General features: G+C 37.0%; 1 pseudogene; it reads right to left on the bottom strand.

Annotated features, from left to right (window-relative positions):
- Window positions 1-260: 260 nt before the first annotated feature.
- LOC124524483 (ATP synthase F(0) complex subunit C2, mitochondrial-like) lies at window positions 261-681 on the bottom strand (annotated as a pseudogene).
- Between the last annotated feature and the right edge of the window lie 20914 nt (window positions 682-21595).

Here is a 21595-nt window from a genome sequence, read left to right as displayed (position 1 = left end):
TCTGTCGATACCTCTGGTAGATGGCCCAAGAGCTCTCACAAGAAAAGGACCTGGATCTGCATTAATTTTTGGTGGTTTATTTTCTCATTCTAACTAAATGCTTACTCTCTTTTATTATTGATACAGTATTTATTTGTCTTCCCTCTGTCAAACCCTGAGCCAGCCACGTTCCCCAGACTGCCTGGGGAGATATAGGAAAAGGAGCAAACAGGGCAGAGGAGACACTGGAAAAAGACCTATGGGAAGTGGAGACAGCTCTGTCACATGGAGAAGAGGATGAGAAAGGCCACCATCATGCAAAAGAGTCCCGTGGCCTCCGGGAGGGCAAAGCCCAGATGACGTGGGAGAAGAGCTGTTGCTTCAGAGAGGGGTTCCTGGCATAACCAATGATGAGGCTCCCAAACACAGTCCCAGTTCCAGCCCTGGAGCCAGCCACCCCTACCGTGGCAGCCCCAGCCCCAGTGCACTTGGCTGCTGTGTCCTGTCCCTTGAAATGGCGCTGGTTCAGAAGCTGCGGCTGGGAATACGTGAGGTCGGGGGTGTGGGACTGCCAAGCTGCCAAGGCTCCATCTGTCAGTGTCTCCAGTGGTTTTAGCGACACTGCAGACAGTGACTGGCTCAGCAGCTGAGAGGTGCTCCTGACCAAGAAAGGGCAGAGACTAACTTTGGGCAGGCAGACATTTTCAGAGGATGAGGGGCTGTGGCAGGAGAGCTGCTCCCAGTGCAGAGATGACAGAGTGAAATGTCCACTTTTGTACCTAATGTTGTCTTTGCACTTCTGTATTTCTTTGTGGAAGTTCTCCCAATATTGTATAAGCTTCAGGCCAAACAAAATCTGGATTGCCCTTATTTTGTGGTTTGTTCACAATGTCAGACAGGTAGCTGGATTCTTTCTTGACACTTTAGAAATACATATCCTGTAAACAGATAGTTTATGGAACAACTGTAGTGTTTGCTACTCATGTCAGAGTGATAGCCTTAGAAAGACCCATCTCAGAGACAAGGTCAGGAACAGAGAAGAGGTTTTCCGTACGAGACTGCTTTCTAACAGTTTTGATTGCACAAATGCTGTTATTTAGTTTTCTAATACATAGCTATTAAGAGATAAAAAAAGAACCTGTTCATCATGTATATTATGTAAGAAAAATGAGACACCACACTAACAGGCAGCAGCTGGACACATCCAGGTCATTGACACTTGGATGTATGATGGAAACCTTTGGGGTCAATGTGGAGTTCATAGGTTTATGAACTCCTGGATGACTACATAGCAGAGCTGATAAAGGGAATAATGTAAGGGAAACCAACAGACCTGTACTAAAAAAGTATAAAGGAAAGAGTCTAGAAATTTAACAGGGTAATTAATATGTACAAAATACAAATTAGTTTGCATTCACTGAGGAATTGTGATAATTTTATTTTAAGAACATATTTTAGTACCCAAAGGATTTCTTTCCATAACAATTAGTTGGAATCGTAATTGGTTTAATTATGTAAACAGTTCAACTGTATAAGATAAATATGGCATTCCTGTTTTTGGCTTAAAATATCTTTTTCTTTCAGAAGTTAAGAAAAGCATACTTGCATGTTCCTAGAGAATTTTACAATGAAGAGTGGGTAAAGTTTTGGTCTGCCTTTGAAGGTAGAATAGTTGATATTTAGATCATTGATGTAATTATAAGGATGTTGTTTGGAGTTTTCATTTAGCGTGATATTATTAAATATGGAGAGTAATTTTTAATGCTCCTAAAAGCAAGTATTCTACATTCTTATGTATTTTGTCAGTATATTTTAAAATGTAAAATGTATTTCCTCTGACAAAGGATAGAATAAGATAAAAAAAATCCCCCTCATTAAGGAACTAACTCATTGATGCATTCCACATGTGGTAGATACTCAATAAATATTTGTTGAATGAAGGAATTATTTTAGCTATTATATAAATGCTTTCTAGAAATAAAGTGCATATATTTTTAAATGACCCAATGATAATTAAACTCTAAAAATGACTAGTGCTTGCTAATGGATGGGAAAATAATTTTTAAGAGGAGCTTTTCAAACTATTGAGCACATTTTTATTTGAGTTTTTTTAAAATATATCTTTTTATTCCTAGCTGCTGGTATAGTTGCTGCCATGAGTAGATACTAAATAAATGTTTGTTGATTTCATGGATAAATGAGGCATTTTAAGGGTTAGTCCTCTCATCTGAAATTATACATAGTTTGTTTATATTCAGGTTGACAATTTATTTATGTAATGATATGAGATTGTGATTGTCAGCAACATATAGGAAGTGCTAAGCATGAGACCCGCCAGGAAAATTAAAAAAACAATAGACTAGATGAGAAGTAGAGGAAATTTTATAGTCTCAGGAATGACAATGCTTCAGTAATTATATGGCCAAAGATAGTAAGTATGGCAAGTAATAAGCATGGGCCAGTAAAAAGGACAAAAGAGGGAATTTGAGGTTGTGAAAAAAACACAAAGGGGATGATTAAGATATATATGGGAAGTGAGAGTTTACTTAATGAAGCTAAAGCAATGGTATGTTGAGGAGTAATGAGGTATTTGGCTAGAAAATATGAGAATTGTGGATTCCAGTGATGAAGGGCCTTAGATGCCAGACTCAAGAATTTAGATGTCATAGACAAGAGATTCTAAGAGACTAGCATGATAAGAGAAGTGTTTGAAAGACATAATGCTGGCAGCTGTGTGCAGCATAGAATGACAGGTTCAGAAGCTAGAGGCTTAGCATATACTAGTAAGATGAAGGTCTGCTCTTGAGAGGTTTCTAAGGTAAGGAAAAGGAAGCTATAAATGTAGGAGAGGTGGGGGCAGGACAGCATTGACTAAGGGCAGATTCAGGGTGCCAGTTAAAGGAGTAGGGTCAGTTGGCTGGGTTTAAGGCTTATTTACATTTCAGAGGTCACAGACTCCCTAAGACATGCCCTCTGACATAGATGATGGGAAAGGATGAAATGTTAAGACATAAATTGTAAACTTCAGGAATTACCAACATGAGTGTGATAGCTGAAAACTGCAAGAATGGTAATATAGATAATCCATACAAAGAGGAGAACAAAATATTAAAGTAAGCTTTGACCTCACAGGTGGGTCAAGAAGAGAGGAGGAGATGGGAAACAGTGAAACTATAGCTGAGGAAAGAGAATATCATGTTTTCAGAGGAGAAGGAAGATTTCAGGGAAACAGTGACCAACTGGGTCAACTGTAGTCAAGGAAACCAAAAAGTTGGACACGTGAAAGCTCAGGGGAAAATTCATTCATTTAGGGGCAGAGGAGGGGAAAATTTTTTTTTCTTTTTTTTTTTAAGAACCTTTTTGATATTTCATTGAAAAATTTGAGGGTGGATGTTGTATTATTAATGTTTTCAAGGAGATTAATACTAATCTTAATATGGGGAGATAAATAGTGATTCTAAATAAATAAATAGTGACTTGATTCTTAGAATTTTGCTGCTGAAAGCTGTATGGTTCAAAAAAATCAGGTAATTCTAATCCTCAGATGGCTGAAGATAAGCAGTTCAACTCAACTTCCAGCTGGAAGAATTGACTACGTTAGGGGGATGAATCATTTTAAAAGGGTTGGATTGTTCTTAGTAACTTGTTACCAAGGCTTCTGGATATGTTTCTGTTGCTTTGCTTGGTTTTCAAAGGGCTGGAAGTGGAAAACAGTAAAGAATTTAATCCTGTGGAAAACAGAAAAAAAAAGCTCATTTCTATGCTCACTCAAAATACATAGGAGAAGGACATGAAAATAAGTCGGAAGTTGAAGTTGACAATTAGGCTCCTGGCTCTGTGACTTTGTCATTCACAGAGGAAGTGAAACAGAAATGAACCTTGTTTTTTGTTTTTGTTTGTTTGTTTTAATAGGAGTCTATATGCATTTGATGACAAACAGTAGATCATGTTTAAATAAATTTTTGTAATACATGGTGAAACATGACTTCCTACTAACCTGAAGATTTATGGTCAATTTTCTTACCCAAGCTTATTGGTAATGTAAAGCTAACAAGGCTGAACGTTATTTGCACTTAACTCTTTGCAGTACCACTGTCAAATAGATATTTCATGGTGGTCACTGCTTACAGAGTCAACTGGTTTATTAAACAATTTTATCCTGGTGAAGTATAAGCATAAAATGATTATATTTTTTCTCCAATTGCTATTTTCAACCATGCTCTGTTAAATCACTCTTTCTAGTCCTCTTAAAATTATCTCAGGTTGTTTTCGTAACTTTTCATCCATTCCAAGATATTAAAAAATCAGCTCCATTCTGGAATGACATAAGTTCAGCAACATGCCAAATTAACCCAGTTCCTCTCTTTATGTTTTGTGCTTAGTAGTCTAAGGAAACTGCATTGTGGGTCCTGTTCTTTCATTTCTTCTCCCTTTCTAATTCTGTCCTATCCCTTTCTGGGTTTCTTTTCTCCTCCTACATTGGAGCCTGGGAAGAGAAATATGAGAAAGGCCAAATGTTCATACCTGCATTCCAGAAGGCTGGCTCTCTTACATGGAATGCAAGTATGAGTTTTTAAAGAGTTCTACGCAGGTAGACGCAGTTTTTAAAGAGTTCTACTCAAGGGTGCCTCTCATATTCTCTTGTTGCTGTGGTCCTCCTGGTCATAATATTAGTAAGACAACTCGAGCATGGATACCCTCCTAGGAGTTTGTATCTGAGAAGTATAGACTGCTCCAGTAGAGTCCCCGTACTGCTGTACTTCTCCAATTCAATTTTTTTTTTAACTAAGTAGGCACTGAAGGCAGATCCCAATCCTGCTCCCCAAGGGGAAATTAGATGGATTCCCCACTTTTTTCTCATCGCTTGGCTTATTATGGTGGCTGAAAGAGTGGAATCACCATCTTTTCTCTTTTGCCCTTCAGGCAAGAGATGGCAATATCTCTCCACCCACTGTGGCTAGCTCCCTAGACCCTAGAACCTGTTGGCTTCTTTTCATCCTGTTTACACTCTTGTACACTGTTCTTTTATTAAGCCTCCTTCAACACCTATTAGAATGTATCATGTGTGCAGTGTCATGGCTCTCTGACTGAAACGGATAATAAACAATCTCAACAACTCTATACTATAAATATTTTAAGGTAAGATGTGATTTACACAAAATAGTTCTTATGAAATTTGCATCTCTGAATGTTACTAGACAGAAAGAAAACTTGAATAGGGTAAGTTGAATTAAAATCTCAGCTCTGACATATATAAGCTCATTTGTAAAGTGGACATATACATCCCTACTTCATGAAGTTGACATGAAGATTCAATGAGATAAAGGAAACACGATTCCACACAGGTCATAGTCAATAAATATTCATTCAACATCTACATGATTCAAGACACTAAGTGCTTTCTATACAACACTAAGTGCTTTCTATACAATAAAGTGTTCTACAAATACAAGTTGATTTAATTCTTAATCTGATACAGGAGAAATATCTTGAAGTCATGAAAACATTCTTCTTTGTATTGAATGAGGAAGACCAGAGTGGACGAAGTGGAACTAGCTCTTCTTGGTGTCCTTCACTTGATTCTCTGATTGTGAAACATCAACATAAAATCTAATTTATACTCTCTGGTAATAAGATTAGCAACACGATATGTTTTAAAACATTAAACTTGCTGGAACTTATTTAAAGTTTCTTTAAATGTTTATTTTTGAAAGAGAGAGAGACAGAAGGCATGAAAGGGAGAGGCAGAGAGACAGATAGACACAGAACTTGAAGTGGGCTCCAGGCTCTGCGCTGTCAGCACAAAGCCCGACGCAGGGCTTGAACTCACAAACTGTGAGATCATGACCTGAGCCGAAGTCGGACAGTCAACCGACTGAGCCACCCAGGTGGCCCGCTGGAACTTATTTTTTTATATATGAGAACAACAAAAGTAAAGCAAGAGTACCAAACAACCCAATATAGACTGTTCCTTTTTTTTAATGTTTATTTATTTTGAGAGAGAGAGAGAGAGAGAGAGAGAGAGAGAGAGAGAGAAGGGACAAAGAGAGAGGGAGACAGAATCTGAAGTGGGCTCTGCATTGACAGCAGAGACCCTGATGCAGGGCTCAAACCCATGAACTGCAAGATTGTGACCTGAGCTGGTCGGGCACTGAACCAACTGAGCCACCCAGGCACCCCTAGACTATTTTTAAATGCCACTATTAATAAGTGAAAATACGGCAATTATATTGAGTATCCATAACTTAAAAAATTTTTAAGCAAATTTCAAATGGTAAATTTTAATTTTTAATTAATATTTGAATAAATATTCAAGAAACTTTGGTTAAAGAAAGAATCTTGTACAGAGCATTAGAAGGCTTGGGATTTAGATATATATTTGCCATTAACAGGGTATTGACTTTTAATAATTTAACTCTCTGAGGTCTTATTTCTAGTTCTATGGTTCAATTAATATATTTTTATGACTTATTAATTTATAAATAATATATTTGATATTCCAAAATTCCTAATTCAATGCAGGTGAAAAATGTGTTAAACTCAGCGCTGCTCTGGGAGAGAGTGGGATAAAGAAGATCTAGTCCTGTCCTCAATGAGTTAGAAGGAATAAAATGTCAGTGCCAGTAAGAAATAAATTCTGTAACTGAGATTAATAAAGTGCTTAATGAAACTGCCAAAAGGAGCATTTTTTTTCCTACTTGAGGGAAATGACATTGCAGGGTAGATAGCTTTTATATATATCAGTATTCTAGCTGAAAATTGTCTTACAGAAAAACCTTGCATTAAAAAAAATATTTCCTCAAAACCATTTGCATCTTTTAGGGTGGGGGATGAAAAGAAAATTTTAACTTGATAATTTTTGATATCTGGTAAAAATGAATATTTGCTTTTCTTTTAATAGATTTTGACCTAATGCCTGACAAGTGCATTACTTCATTAAAATAGTTCTTTAGAATTAACACCAAAGTGGAGACTTCTGCTTTTCCTATTCAATATTTCATCAAGGATCCTAGCTCTGCACTTTAAACATAGGGAAATACACAGTTTGTGCATAGTCACCTGAGGACCCCTACTTGATGAGCTTGGAGATATACCAAAACCTGCAATAATAATAATTACAAATTTAACAACAATATTTATTTATGTATTTATTTTGAGAGAGAAAACATGTGAGCAGGGGAGGGGCAGAGAGAGAGGGTGAGAGAGAATCCCAAGCAGGCTCCAAGCTGTCAACACAGAGTCCGACGTGGGGCTCAAACCCACGAACCCAGGACCTGAGCCAAAATCAAGAGTCAGACGCTTAATCAACTGAGCCAGCCAGGCATCCCTGCAATAATAATAATTTTTTAATGGGGCACTTGGGTGGCTCAGTCACTTAAGCATCCAACTTTAGCTCAGGTCATGATCTCATAGTCCATGAGTTTGAGCCCTGCATTGGGCTCTGTGCTGACAGCTTGGTGCCTGGGACCTGCTTCAGATTCTGCGTCTTCTTCTCTCTCTGCTCCTCCCCTGCTCACATGCTCTCTCTCGAAAATAAATAAACATTAAATTTTTTTAAAAAATAATAATTAAAAAATGCTCAAATGTTACTGTACCACTATAGTAAGACTCTAAATTTAAATTATAACCACAGGCATCAGGGTGTTCTATATTCAAATATGTGCTGAAATTTCAGTGTTTGGAAAATTTTTAATTCCAGAAGGGAAGATGATCTTTTTGTTACTTGAAGTATAATTACAATACAATATTATATTAGCTTCAGTTGTACAACATACTGATTTAAAAAAAAAAATTTAACGTTTAATTTATTACTGCGAGACAGAGAGAAACAGAGCATGAGCATGGGAGGGGAAGAGAGAGGTGGAGACACAGAATCCGAAGCAGGCTCCAGGCTCCAAGCTGTCAGCACAGAGCCGGATGTGGGGCTCAAACCCACAAACTGTGAGATTATGATCTGGGACGAAGTTGGTCGCCCAACCGACTAAGCCACCCAGGCGCCCCTATATTGGTTTCATAATTCTATATGTTACTCAGTGCCCACCATGGTAAGTGTAGTCACCATTTGTCACCATATAACATTTTTACAATATTATTGACAATATTCCCTATGCTGCATCTTTTTTCATCTCTGTGACTTATTTATTTTATAACTGAAATTTTGTATTTCTTAATTCCCTTTCTTTTTTTCCTATCCCCTCTCCCAGATTATCCTTTAACTATAAGAATTCTTCAGGGTCCCACTTATATTGGTCAAATATATGATGTAATTGTATGTAATACGTATAAATACGTATATTTATAAATTAATTTTTAGACTTGCAACTCAACTTTGTTATGTTATTACCAGTGTTTCTAAAATCACGGGTATATTTATTGTATATCTGGACTTACGATACAGTTGTAGCAAAATAGCTACCAACGTAAAAGAAATATGTGAAGTACCCTTGTATAAAGTGAAACATAATAGCTAATTTAATTTTGAGTAAGTGCATATTTTATACATTTCTTCTTGCTTAAAACAAAGACACACTTACATGATCATTAAATTTCAAGGTCTTGAAAAGCCCTAATAAGAAGTTTCTTCTTTGGTGTATAAGGTGGCTGGGCAAAAGTGGTGGTGGTGGTCAGTGTGTGTGTTTTGGAGGGGGAGTAGGAGTTCACAGCCTTCCTTCTCCCTCCCCTCGGGAAAGAACAGGTATTGCCAGTTTATCGTGTCTCCCTCTCCTGCCCTCTAAAAAGAAGAGTGCAATTCTCTTGAGTAAAGCTATCATAGAGACCCTAACTGCATTCCCCCAGAGGGATGTGCAGGTAGAAGGAAATGTGACGTGCCGGAAGAGGCTCTCTGGTGGGGAGGAGAAAAGTGGTTGAGGGAACTAGATCATGGAGAGAAGTGAGTCCTTTTGCACTAAGAATGTCAGAGGTATCTGGGCACTTCAAGGTGTTAAAAAAAGAAACAGGTTTATAATTGGCATCATCTCGAACCATGTCCTGGATTGCTTAATGTTTTCAAAATGAGCTACTCATGATTAGAGTTTGTGTTTAGGGCATGCTGTACTCAATCACATGGAGCATGGAAACAGGTTATATATGTAAGACAGACTCCTTTGTAATAAAGGAAGAAAAGTCCTTCAAGATGTTTGGCATACAGTAGATGCTGTATAAATATTAGAAATTATGAAGAATTTTCTTCAAGAAGACAGGCTTACAAATTGCAGGGTACTTGAAGAAAGAATCTCTTTGAAAAAGGATTATTTCATTTTCATTATAACAACACTACAAATTCCTTGTATTTTCTCTTCTTTTCTTTCTTTCTTTTTTTCTTTCTTTCTTTCTTTCTTTCTTTCTTTCTTTCTTTCTTTCTTTCTTTCTTTCTGAGAGAAAGAGAGAGAACATAGGGGAGGGACAGAGGGAGAGAGAGAGAGACAGAGAGACAGAGGGAGAGAGAATCCCAAGCAGATTCCATGCCCAACTTGGACCCTGATGCAGGGCTTGGTCTCACCACTGGTGAGATCATGACCTAAGCTGAAATCAAGAGTCGGACTCTTGAACAACTGAACCACCCAGATGCCCTTGTATTTTCTAATCTGTTTAATTTCCTGTTATTTCAAGTAGTATTCTGTACGATAATATTCTAGCACATGAAATAATTTGGGCAACCTCATGGAATTTCCTAATTTACAATTTGGCCTAAAGCAAACTCTTATGTACATTTACATTCTTTTTTAAAACGCATAATTATTAATTATTAATTTCTCCAGAATGTATTCTCTTCATGTGAAAGACCTAAATTTTTAAAACTATAAAAACTACTGCAGATATAGCACATTTATAAAATCCAGTGTTATAGAAAGTGTGGGGGAAATTTGCATACTGTTGGGAATATTAATAGGAGGATATGAACAATATATACCAAAAGCTTTAAAATGGTACAAATCCTTTGGCATAACCAATTAAGTTCTAGAAATTTATCCTAAGGAAATAATTAAGCATGAACTTAGAGATTCACCTACAAGATGTTCTGTATTTATTACTTATTAGAAAATTATGACAAAAAAATTAAAACAGATTAATAAATAAGCCTAAGTTTATCTACTATACAGTAGAATTCAGCCACTAAAAAGTATATTACAGGTAGCTTTGGTATTTTTTAGCATGTAAATAACACATGAATAAATGTTTAAATGGTATTTAAATAGAGTAAAAAGTTAAAGGCTCAAATTGCTATTTTCAGTAATGACAATTATGAACGACCCTCCCACTAGGGACATCTATGAAGCTGAGAAAAAAAATTTTTAAACACCTTCAAAGTGTGAAAACCTTCACAAAATGGTAAGAATTTATGGAACTAGTTTCTAATATAGCTCGTAATAAAGAAAGCCAAACGACAGTGAAATAAAAATATCATTGTACTGGCAGAAAATAATTTCCAACTTTGAGTTCCATACTGAGAAAAGTATTTTCCACAATGGAGGCAAGAAAAACAAACAACCAAACAGACAATTTCAAGAGAAATTTAAAAATCTGCTTTGGGCAGAAGGAAAATTATCTCAGATGGAAGTCAGAAATCTAAGAATAGGAAAGAACACAGCAGTGATGGTAAATATGTTGACATATATAAATGAATATTAACTGTATGTAAAAATAATGATGACCTGAAGTTTCTTAAAAAAGAACTAAAATAAATAAATAACAATTAGTTGAGAAGGGAGTACAAAGAAACTGTTGTTAAGAATTTGTCCAAGAATAGGGCCAACATATTGATTAACATTAAACTTTATAAATTAGGAATACATATAGGAATTCATAGACTATGAATTAAAAGCAGGTGAATTGCATATATAACTTCCAAAAAGAGAACAAATTTAAAATATTAAAAATGTATTTAAAAGAAGAGCAGAGGAAATAGAAAAGTGTGATAAATGGAAAGCACAAAATAGGTTAGCAGACTAAAAGCCACATGATGTACTCTATATTAAAAGAAAGAGGATTGAGTGCTCCAGTTAAAAGACAAATATTGTCTAATTGTACAGTAAAAAAAAAAAATACAAACATGAGATTAAATCATATGAAAGTGCTAATGGTTGATAATTTTCAGACCACAGGCATCGCAATTTCATTTGATTCAGCTAAAATATTATTTGGAGGGGCACCTGACTGGCTCAGGTCACGAACTCACGAGCTGATGAGTTTGAGCCCGGCGTCGGGCTCTGTGCTGACAGCTCAGAGCCTGGAGCCTGCTTCGGATTCTGTGTCTCCCTCTCTTTATGCCCCTCCCACTCACACTCTGCCTCTCTCTTTCTCTTAAAAATGAATAAATATTGAAAGATAACGTTAAAAAATAAATAAAATGTTATTTGGAAGAGACACGTATAAACTGTTAGGACAGAGAAACATTTAAGTTAAAAGAATGGAAAAGATAGCTGTGGAAAATAAACTAACTAAAATAAAGCTGATTTATCTAGATTCATAGACAAAATAGAATTAAAACCAGAAAGCATTATCAGAGATGGAGTCAGTAATGATCGAATTTCATTTCAGTGAGTCATCACAATTTATAATTTGTCAGCACCTAATTACAGTAGTCTCAAAATATAGAAAACACAATGGACAAAAATACAAAATTGACAAATCTAAATCAGAATAGGGTAGGTTAGCATGAATTTCTCAGTGATTGAAAAGACAAAGAAAAAACCAGTAAAGAAATCTGACGTTTAAATTTTCTGATTTGAACAACATAATTAACAACAAATTAAGGGGTGACTATAGAACATTATCTGCAACAACTTCTATATAAGCTCTAGTGGTGCACACCAAAGGAAGAGATAGTGAACTTGAAACGGATCAACAGGATTCCATAGGAATTTAAGAAACAAAGACAAAATTAAAAATAAAGGAAACCAAATGTTGACATGTGAAACTGGAAACAACCCAAAAGAATACACAAATAGTAGAATATAGAATATACTATAAATGTAGAATACATAAATAATCATATCATATATTAATAGAAGAAAACTCCAGAAACGTATTTACCAAGGAGTTAACAGATAATAGGTAACAATTATTGTCTCTTTTTCTTTTATTTTTCTATATTGTCAGTTTTTCATTAAATATTTGTTGAATAATCTTTGTAAATAAAGAGCTTATTTTTCATTTACCAAAAACAAAATAAGGGACAGATTATTCTAATATTTAAATGAGGCACTATCTTTTCAAGTGTGAGGCAGAGATAAGCTGTATGAGAATCATTTCGGCTATTTTAAGAATTATCTTGGCTATTTATCAAAGCTTCATGCCAGACTTACAATCAGAATATTTGGGGGTTGTGCCTGGGAATCTGTAGGTTAATATTTTGACATTCAAGTTAGAGAACCATGGAAATAGAAGAAAAGTGACAATGGTTAAATACGGGAAAGCTAGCAATAATCTCAATGATTGATGGTTGTAATAAATGCCACATAGATCTCCTTCACTTTAATCCACTGATATGGCAAGATGAATCAATTGTGGATATAAAATCTATTATTTTGCTGTCATATTCTCAGAGGATGGTTCTGTGATTTCAGAAATAGAACACCATAATGGAATTAATTTTGATATTCACAAATAGTGACGATGTATTTAGCTTTAACTTATGTACCTCTGAAACCATGATTTTGAGGGGTTATTTTGTTATTACTTCAAGCATACAGGGCTTGACATTTTATCAAATTCTTAACTGTAATTAATTTAGATATACACTTGTGTATTCCTGCATATGCCTAGCTAAAGACTAAATACTATGATTTGGAATATATATTTTGAGTGGGTTGGAGGGGATGGTATTTTTAACAGAGGCTCTAAATAATAGGCACTAAAAGAATTGTTTCCAATTTCTAAAAACAAATAAAGTAAAGCTCAGTAGTTTGATAGATGTCTATGAAGTATTACCAAGATTTCCTTACACTGCATACTAAGGAAACTTAGCCAAAGTTCAAAGGGGTAGTAGCCTTTATTTTGCCAGAAAGTTCTATAATTCGGGTGAATAGATGCAGATAGTCTCAAGTATAGGGGATTGCATCATGCACAATGCAGTTTAGTGGAAATAGTGTGACATAGTGCTTAGAAACATTAGTTCTGGGATGCAAACTGGTGCAAGCCACTATGGAAAACAGTATGGAGATTGATCAAAAAATTAAAAATAGAATTACCATATGATACCACTACTGGGTATACACAAAGAAAATGGAAGCACTAATTTGAGAAGATATATGCACCCCTATGTTTATTGCAGCATTATTTATAAGAGCCAAGATATGGAAGCAACCCATGTGTCCATCTGTAGATAAATGGATAAAAAAGAGGTAGTGTCTATATATAGTGGAATAAATGGATTATTACCAATATCACTAAGTTGTAGCACATCTGTATTAGCCAAGTTTCGCTAGAGAAACAACCAATAGGAACCTACACAGAATAGTTATGCACAAATATAAATGTATATACAGATACAGATATAGTTGTGACATATCTATAATGTATACAGATGCATGTGTGTATGCATTTATGGGTGGGGGAGAGATTATAGGGATTGCATCATGCAGTTATGGAAGCTGAGGAGTTCCATAATCTGCCATCTGCGAGTTGGAGAAACAGGAAAGCCAGTTGTGTAATTCAGTGATGTCCTAGGGCAGGAAAGGTGATGTCCCGCTCAAGCAAACAGCAGCTTCACCCTTCCTACACCCTTGTGTTCTATTCAGGGCCACAAGGGGTTGGATGATGTCCACCTGCCCTGGTGAGAGTGATCTTCTTTACTCAGTCAATGGATTCTAATGCTGATCTCTTTTGGAAACACCCTCACAGACATGCCCAGAAATAATGTTGATCAACTATATAGGTGTCCCTTTGCCTACTCAATAAACACATAAAACTAACAATCACAACATCACATTTGCATTTTCCTGTTAATGAAAGTGTATTTATATCTGTGATTGTTTTCTTACATATTTGTCTTAAACGTTCATTTGTTAGAACTCTTCACTGGGAGGGTCTTACACATGTCGGAAGAAATATTTTAATATGCAGCTTGGGGTGAGGGCATGACATCCACACGGGGCATTTCTGAGAACTGTCTTGTCTTTCCTTAGAATTCTATTCCAGTGCCAGTCACTTTAACCCTCTTCTGTTAGTTTCTTTAGCCATGTCAGCTCCATCATTTTCCTTTTGTAAGCCTCCCCTCCACATCTCCTCTCTTGGCATCTGACTCTACTGCGAACTAAAATTTGATTTTCTTTTGGTGTCTTTAAATTTCACTTTCATACTCATTACCAAACTTGACAAATGTTCTTGGATGCTGCTCCTTTTAGAGGAACTAGAAGTAGTCTAAATTTTAAATAATTCCCCTGATACACGGGGCGTATAAAATACACATATCGATGTGTACATCTACATATGCAGATGGTCCCCAACTTACAGTGTCTCAACTTAACGATTTTTTGACTTTATGATGGTGCAAAAGTGATAAGAATTCCGTTGAAACCATTCTCCCAGTTTTTGATTTTGGTCTTTTTCCTGGCTAGCAATATGCAGTATGATGCTGTGTTGTGATGCTGGGCAGTGGCATCAAGCCACAGCTCCCAATCAGCCACACAGCCATGAGAGTAAGCTATGATCCACTTATAGCCCATACATTCTGTAGCCATACAGCCATTCTGCTTTTCACTTTCAATACAGTATTCAGTAAATTACAGGAAATATTCAACACTCTATTATAAAATAGACTTTGTGTTAGATGATTTTTTGTCCAACTACAGGCTAATGAGGGTTTATCTGAATGTAGCCCCACCATTAATCAAGAAAAGTCTGTGTATAAAATCCTATACATGCACCCCCTATACATATATACTCACTTGGCTTTTATAGTCGTGGATAAGATAGGTAAATTTAAGGATACTCTATAGGATTGAGACATTGCTTTGAATACCCTGATATAACCCTTGATAAAGGGTGCTGGGACTATAGCAACCCAAGGGGACAATGACATGTCATAAAAACAACAACAACAGTATCTGAAAACATCCTTTTTGTTTTAGTTCTCTTTCCTTACCACCCTTCACTGTATAAAGTTTAGGAGCTTACATTAAAATTGATTCTGATTGACCGTGAGAGAGTGAAACAATTCTGAGTGACTGTGAGAGAAAATCAATCAGGATTTTCTTCCCCACCGAGAGTGACATGAGATGGCATCACTAGACAGGGACACTTCAAAGACCCATGTGGTTGATGAATTAATGAAGAAACAGTAATTACTACCTCGATCAAAATATGGCTGTTTATTGTCCAGCCCATTCATGCAAGTCATGACACTTGTCACTATCAATTACTGCCAATTGCAAAGGAATAACAAGGTTTTGTTAACGTTAGCATCTCCTAATCGGTGGGACATATTACAGATATTAACATCAAAAATATCACTTCCGGAATTAAAAATGCTCCTTTATTCTGGTCCTCTGCAGGCTCCAGAAGGGCTGTTCTGGGGAGGACATGAGGCACAAGGTATAAGGCCACAGAGAGGAGCCACAAACTATCAAGGAGATGTGGATGTAGAGGTAAGAAGTTAACAAAACACTTCATACTCCCTGTGACCAGCCTTACCCAAGAATGTGCAAATACCATCGTTCTTGGGAAGAATTAGTCCCGCTCAAGGCTTCTGTCAAGAAAGTGTATCCCCAACTGAAATTACCAAGGCCTCACCCACCATAGCAGGATCTTAAGGAGCTCTGGGGTATCCGCCATGGGAGATTACATCCTTGATATCAAGGTCTTTCCTGCTGGTGTTCCTCTGATCATACCTCTTCCTGTAACACAATGTCTACTAAATGGTACACTCGTGGTCTCTTCAAGTGTGCACTAAGCGTTACTAAAAACTGAGAGAGTTTAGGGTTGGTAAGCAGACTGGTTTATGACATCAATTGCTCATTGTCTATTTACATGTGTCTCAAAAGTACCCCCTTTGCACCTGATGACCTTTGGACACATTTCCCAATCCTGCTCATTATGACTTGCCTGCTGTCCATTTTAATCCTTTACTGTAGATATGCTTGTCATGGTCCTGCAAATCCTGGGACAAGGATTTGGACTTCAGTGCCCCTTTACTTGAGAGCAGGGATCAACAGGGGCACCTGGGTGGCTCAGTTGGTTAAGCATCGACTTCGGCTTGGGTCATGATCTTGCAGTTTTTGGGTTCGAGCCCCGCATTGGGCTCTGTGCTGACAGCTCGGAGCCTGGAGCCTGCTATGGATTCTGTGTCTCTGTCTCTCTCTGCCCCTCCCCCACTTGTGCTCTGTCTATCAAAAATAAATAAAATGTAAAAAAAAATTTTTTTTTTAAAAAGAGCAGGGATCAACAGAATCCACTCTATACATAGTCCTACTCTAAAGACTCCAATCTAGGCAAAACTCTGGGTTCTAATCACACTGTTAATCTAACCCAAATTCTCATGGTATTTTATTTATTTGGCTCAGATATATTACTATAGACAGGAACCTCCTTCCATACTCAACTTATTTTATTCATCTTTCTGCCCCCGAAGATCACTACATACTCACATTCGTTTCTAGATGAACCTTCCTTCCTTCACTTGACCTCACACCTTGGAGAAGCAGTATCATATTGAGTCAAGGATTCAAATGCCCTTTTCTCAGTACTAGGTCTCCTATGTTAATGGGTTGTATCAAAGCCTTAAGATGAGGAAAGATGCAGGAGATGAAGCTGCAAACTGTAGTGGAGTTTTGCTCTATAGCACCTCGCCTATTGAAATCGACAAACTCATCTTTTTTACGTATAGGACCCTGTCTCGGACTCTGTCTCGCCTCCAGATGACCTAGTTTGACCTTGGCTAGTAGCCCTTTTCTTTCATTTTTTCTTGGCTCTGACAGTCAGGCTGCCTCTTGAGTTCCTGTCCTGGTTTTTAGACCACAAATAATAATAACTTGTTTTGTATTGGTCTTTTTACCCCATAGTTAAAATATTTTGTAAGATTCAGACTGATCTGGGTTCAGATCCACTTTGTGCTTTTTACTAGCTCAGGGAATGTAGATAACCTAACCCTTATGAACTTTAGTTATCTCCTGTGTAAAATAAGAGTGGGAATGGGTAAGTTTCAGGGTTTTTGAGGCATTAGCAGAAACTCAATAAATGGCAGACATTTATGTTATTGTAATCGTTTTTATCATAACACTCCGCATCTCCATTTACTACCTGTCTCCAGAAACAGTGTTCAGTTCTTTTTGGCTGTCTGCTCTTTCCTCCTCTCACTATTTGTTCCTTACTGACCTCCATCAACTTTAAGTTATAACGAACAGTTTTGGGTTCCCATTTTGGAAATTTTGTCCTCAAATACCCGAACTTATCTGTGAGAGTTCACTCACAGTAATCTTGTAGCTTGGAGTGATTTGTTTCCCATTTCCTGGTAAGCACCTTTTGTCTTGGCATATTATTAACATACCTTTTTTGAGTTCCTGTACTCAATTTCCAAAGTGTAGAGTGGGGGCTTCCACACACATTCAAGCAATGCTCTGACACCAATTGGACGTCCTACAATTCAACTCGATTCTGACACTACCTACCCAGAGATGGCATCAGATTCCACAGGTTGAAGACTGCCTCACCCCTTAAACACCAGTCACAAATGCAAATTGTCACTTGTGCTTCTGACCAACTGACTATGAATCAGGTTCCCACAAACGCCTCCTCAGATTTGATTAATTTGTCAGCGTGGCTCAGAGAATTCAGAGAAACTTTTTACTTACTAGATCATCAGTCTAGTATAAAAGGATATAACTCAGGAACAGCAAGATGGAGGAGATGCATCTTGTAAGGCATGTGGGAAGGGGCCCAAACTTCTACCCTCTCCAGGCACGCCACTTGCCCCACACGTCCCCATCTTTGCCAACCCAGAAGCTCTCCAAACTCCATCCTTTTGGGTTTTTATGGAGACTTTAGTACATAGGCAAGTTGATTAATTCAGTGGCTGTTGGTGATTAATTCAACCCCCAGCCACTGTCTTCCCTCCCTGGAGGTTGGGAGGTGTGAGTGAAAGTTCCAACCCTCTGATCACGTGGTTGGCCCCACTGGCAACTAGCCCCCATCTTTAAGTCCTTTCCCAAAGTCACCTCATTAACATAACAAAAGACACCTTTATTACTCTTCATCAGAGGAAATTCCAAGGGTTTTAGGAACTTTGTGTATGAAATGGGGACAAAGACCAAATACATATTTCTTATAAACAATAATCATAATATTGCAATATCCCTCTTACTCTCAAAATACTTTAAAATATATGATCATCCAACGCTGACCAGACCATGCCTTGCTTTTGAGCTCTGTGCTTTTTAATATTTCCCTGACTTAAGCCTGCCATTTTGATAAACACGTCCTGCTCTCTCTTTAATTCATGCTTGTTTGTGTGACTTACAGAACCATCCTTGAATCTTGACAAATGAGATGTGGGTTCTAGTCCTGTGTCTTCACACTCACTGTCCCTGAGACCTAAGGAAACAATGTCTTAAGCTTCAATTTCTGCATCTCCTTAAAATAAAGTGATGGTAACGTTGCCTTGTTCCTCACAGGGTTGTTATGAAGCTAAAGCTAAGTATGTGTGAAAGAATTTGGTAACTGGTAAAACATGTACAATTATAAGGACGATTCTGGCGGGCATTCTTGGACTCCTACTAAAAAAGGCAATGCTACACACCAAGGAAACGCATAGTTTGTTGATACATGATTCTGTTACTAAGGTGTGCAATAAAAACCTAAAGTGAAGCTCAGGTAAATACTTCTGGTTGTTATATGTTTGTGAAGTTCAGCCATTTTCATTCTAGAAAAAAATTCTCCTTTCCTATAAGGAACTATTTTTGTTGGTGGAATCATGAGCAATGAAGAAAAAAGATGGGAATTTGTAGAAAGCTGAGAATGAAGGAGTATCTGGACACGGTGATACTATGATCCTCTTCAGTCGCATTGTTTAACTGAGTCATGTACCTGGAAGATGACAGGCTGTTGGAGGTTCACACTTGATGGGAGTCACGTCAGGATCACAATCTTGTGCAAATGTGTATAGTTTCATCCCCTCGCTTCTCTCACAGGGATTGAATATTAAGTTATGCTGAAGCCATCGTATTGCAGGACTGGATTAAACCTCTGTCTCTTCATTCCATTTCCCTTCACTGAAAATCTGAGGCACAACTCGTGCCTCCATTAGTGCCTGATGGAAGAGTTGAAACTCCCTGGGCTTTCTTTGAAAAATGCCATGTCTAATGTTCTGCTACGGACGTTTGCCTTGAGTCAAATACGGAACTTATGTAGAATTATATGTGGGCTAGTGGTGAGCATTGCTTTTATAAGATAAGGAATCATTTCACATTATTCTTATTTTACTTTAATGCTTGGGGTCCTTTTAGCCAAGCACTAGCATTTAACTCTGAAGAAGCAGTGGTAAAAATGCAAATAAATGACCCCCCAAAATTATGTTTTGACCTCCAGGAAATTCATCTAAGAGTAGAAAATTATATTCAGAATCAAACATTTCCTTAAGCATCTGTATTATCATAATGTTTTGTAAAATTTCAAACTTACTTTTACCTTGAAATGGCCTGTGCAGTAGTATTTGTTAAATATACATTTAGTGTAGCGTATGATTTAGAAATTTTTATTATTTATTTTTATTATTAAAAAAATTTTTAACGTTTAATTTTGAGAGACAGAGAGAGACAGAACACGAGTGGGGGAGGAGCAGAGAGAGGCACTCACAGAATCGAAAGCAGGCTCCAGGCTCTGAGCTCTCAGCACAGAGCCCACCATTGGGCTCAGACCCAGGTACCGCAAGATCATGACCTGAGTCGAAGTTGGAGGCTTAACAAACTGAGCCACTCAGGTGCCCCAGAAATTTTTATTTTAAAACAGCACGAATATGTTGAACAATTGGCAATGGAAATCATTGGTGGGTTTCTTAACTACAGCAACACCAATTACTTGAAGAAACTTGGTGGAAAAAAATCAATAAAATATGATGTGATTCTTCTACATCTATATTCTTTTTTTTCAGACCCTTTTGTTGTTGATTACAATCTTTAAGACATTGGAAAAATTATTAGTATGTCCACATCTTAAATGAGTTTGCTCATTTGTTGAATGGGATGGTTTTAAGGATCAAATAATTGAATGTATGTGCATGGCGCATAGAGAGCATTTCATAAATGTCAGTCATTATGATTATTTAAGATAAGTACATAAAATCTCATATCTTTGATAGGATACTTTTGTTTCTAAGACTTAAATATCAGTGTGAACAATTATATTTTTTAGAATCATTGTTTTACTTTCACCAAAAAAATCTACTTTTCTGTTGGAAACCATATTTCCTATTGTCTTTAGTTTTAAACCACTTTGGTGTTAAAAGTGTAAGTAATCAATGGTTTTTGGATGCCTGCTATGAGTCACGTACTTTCCAAGGCTCTCTGAGGGATTTAAACATAAAAAACACCATCATTTCCCTTAACTACTTAGAATTTATTGGCAGGGCTAAGTATATTAAAAAGCAAGTATATTATAAAGCAGAGTGGAAAAAATGCTTTAAGAGAAACATAGATCAAAATGATTAAGAAAGCAGACAAAATACAGATTACACTCTTAGAACATGGAAGAACTTCAGATATTAGTAGAAGTTTGGTTCAGGAAGAACATTTCAGGCAGAGGAACAATGAAAGCAAAGGCATTGATGCATGAACGTGCATAGCATGTGTAGGGAAAACGTGAGGTGCTTGATACTGATGCATGGCAAGGAAAGGGGTATAATGTTGAAAAGTTGGAGCATGTCTCAGGACCGGTCAGGTCCAGATCCAAAAGGACAAGGGCAGGAATAATATGATCATGGAAGCAGTGGGGGTGGGGAGTTGGGGGCAGCTAAGGGAAAGTTTGTAGAGACAGAAGTAGTAGGGCTTCAGAACTAATTGAATGTGAAGAAAAAAGAAAAGGTGAAGTTGACCCTGATTCTGTAGCCTTATATGCCTGAAATATTAATGATGCCATTACAATGAAGGTTTGGTGCGGCAGGTGATAACCATGTCAGCTTTAGCCATATTAAGTTTAAAAAACACTGGTAGGATTTTGTGGGGAAGGCATCTGAGGGTTGAAACCCTGGTCCTGATATCCAGAGGAGTGTTCAGGCTTCAGTGATTTGGGAGTACTACACACAGTAGTGATAGTGATGCTTTAAGAATAAATGAATGAAAGCCCTTCAATAATTCCAACAACCTCTACCATAGATAAAGCCAGTTTTAAAAATTGGTTTAAGTTTAACTCATAAAATCATATTATTATTTCAGTCCCTGCTTAACAGTTTATGAGTTTTTAATTTATGTACATTTTATTTGTAGTCCATGATTTTTAACTTTTTATTTCTCTTTGTTTCTTCTCTTTCTCCATTCCTTCACACTAAATTCCTTTGTTCTTTCTGATTCCCTTTGTCTTTCATCTTCTAATGTAATAAGAGATACATTTCTAATTTTGGACCATAAGTCCATGTATCCTGTATGATTCACTATAATGTTTTGAACATCAGTTATGAAAATATGGAAAT

This window comes from Lynx rufus, unplaced genomic scaffold (genome assembly GCF_022079265.1).
Source record: "Lynx rufus isolate CCGP_SWC_20201006 ecotype Redwood Valley unplaced genomic scaffold, mLynRuf1.p SCAF_4, whole genome shotgun sequence".
In the NCBI taxonomy this organism is placed as follows: domain Eukaryota; kingdom Metazoa; phylum Chordata; class Mammalia; order Carnivora; family Felidae; genus Lynx; species Lynx rufus.
The sequence above is the reverse complement of the archived record's forward strand: the minus strand, read 5'-3'. Positions and strand labels throughout refer to the sequence as shown.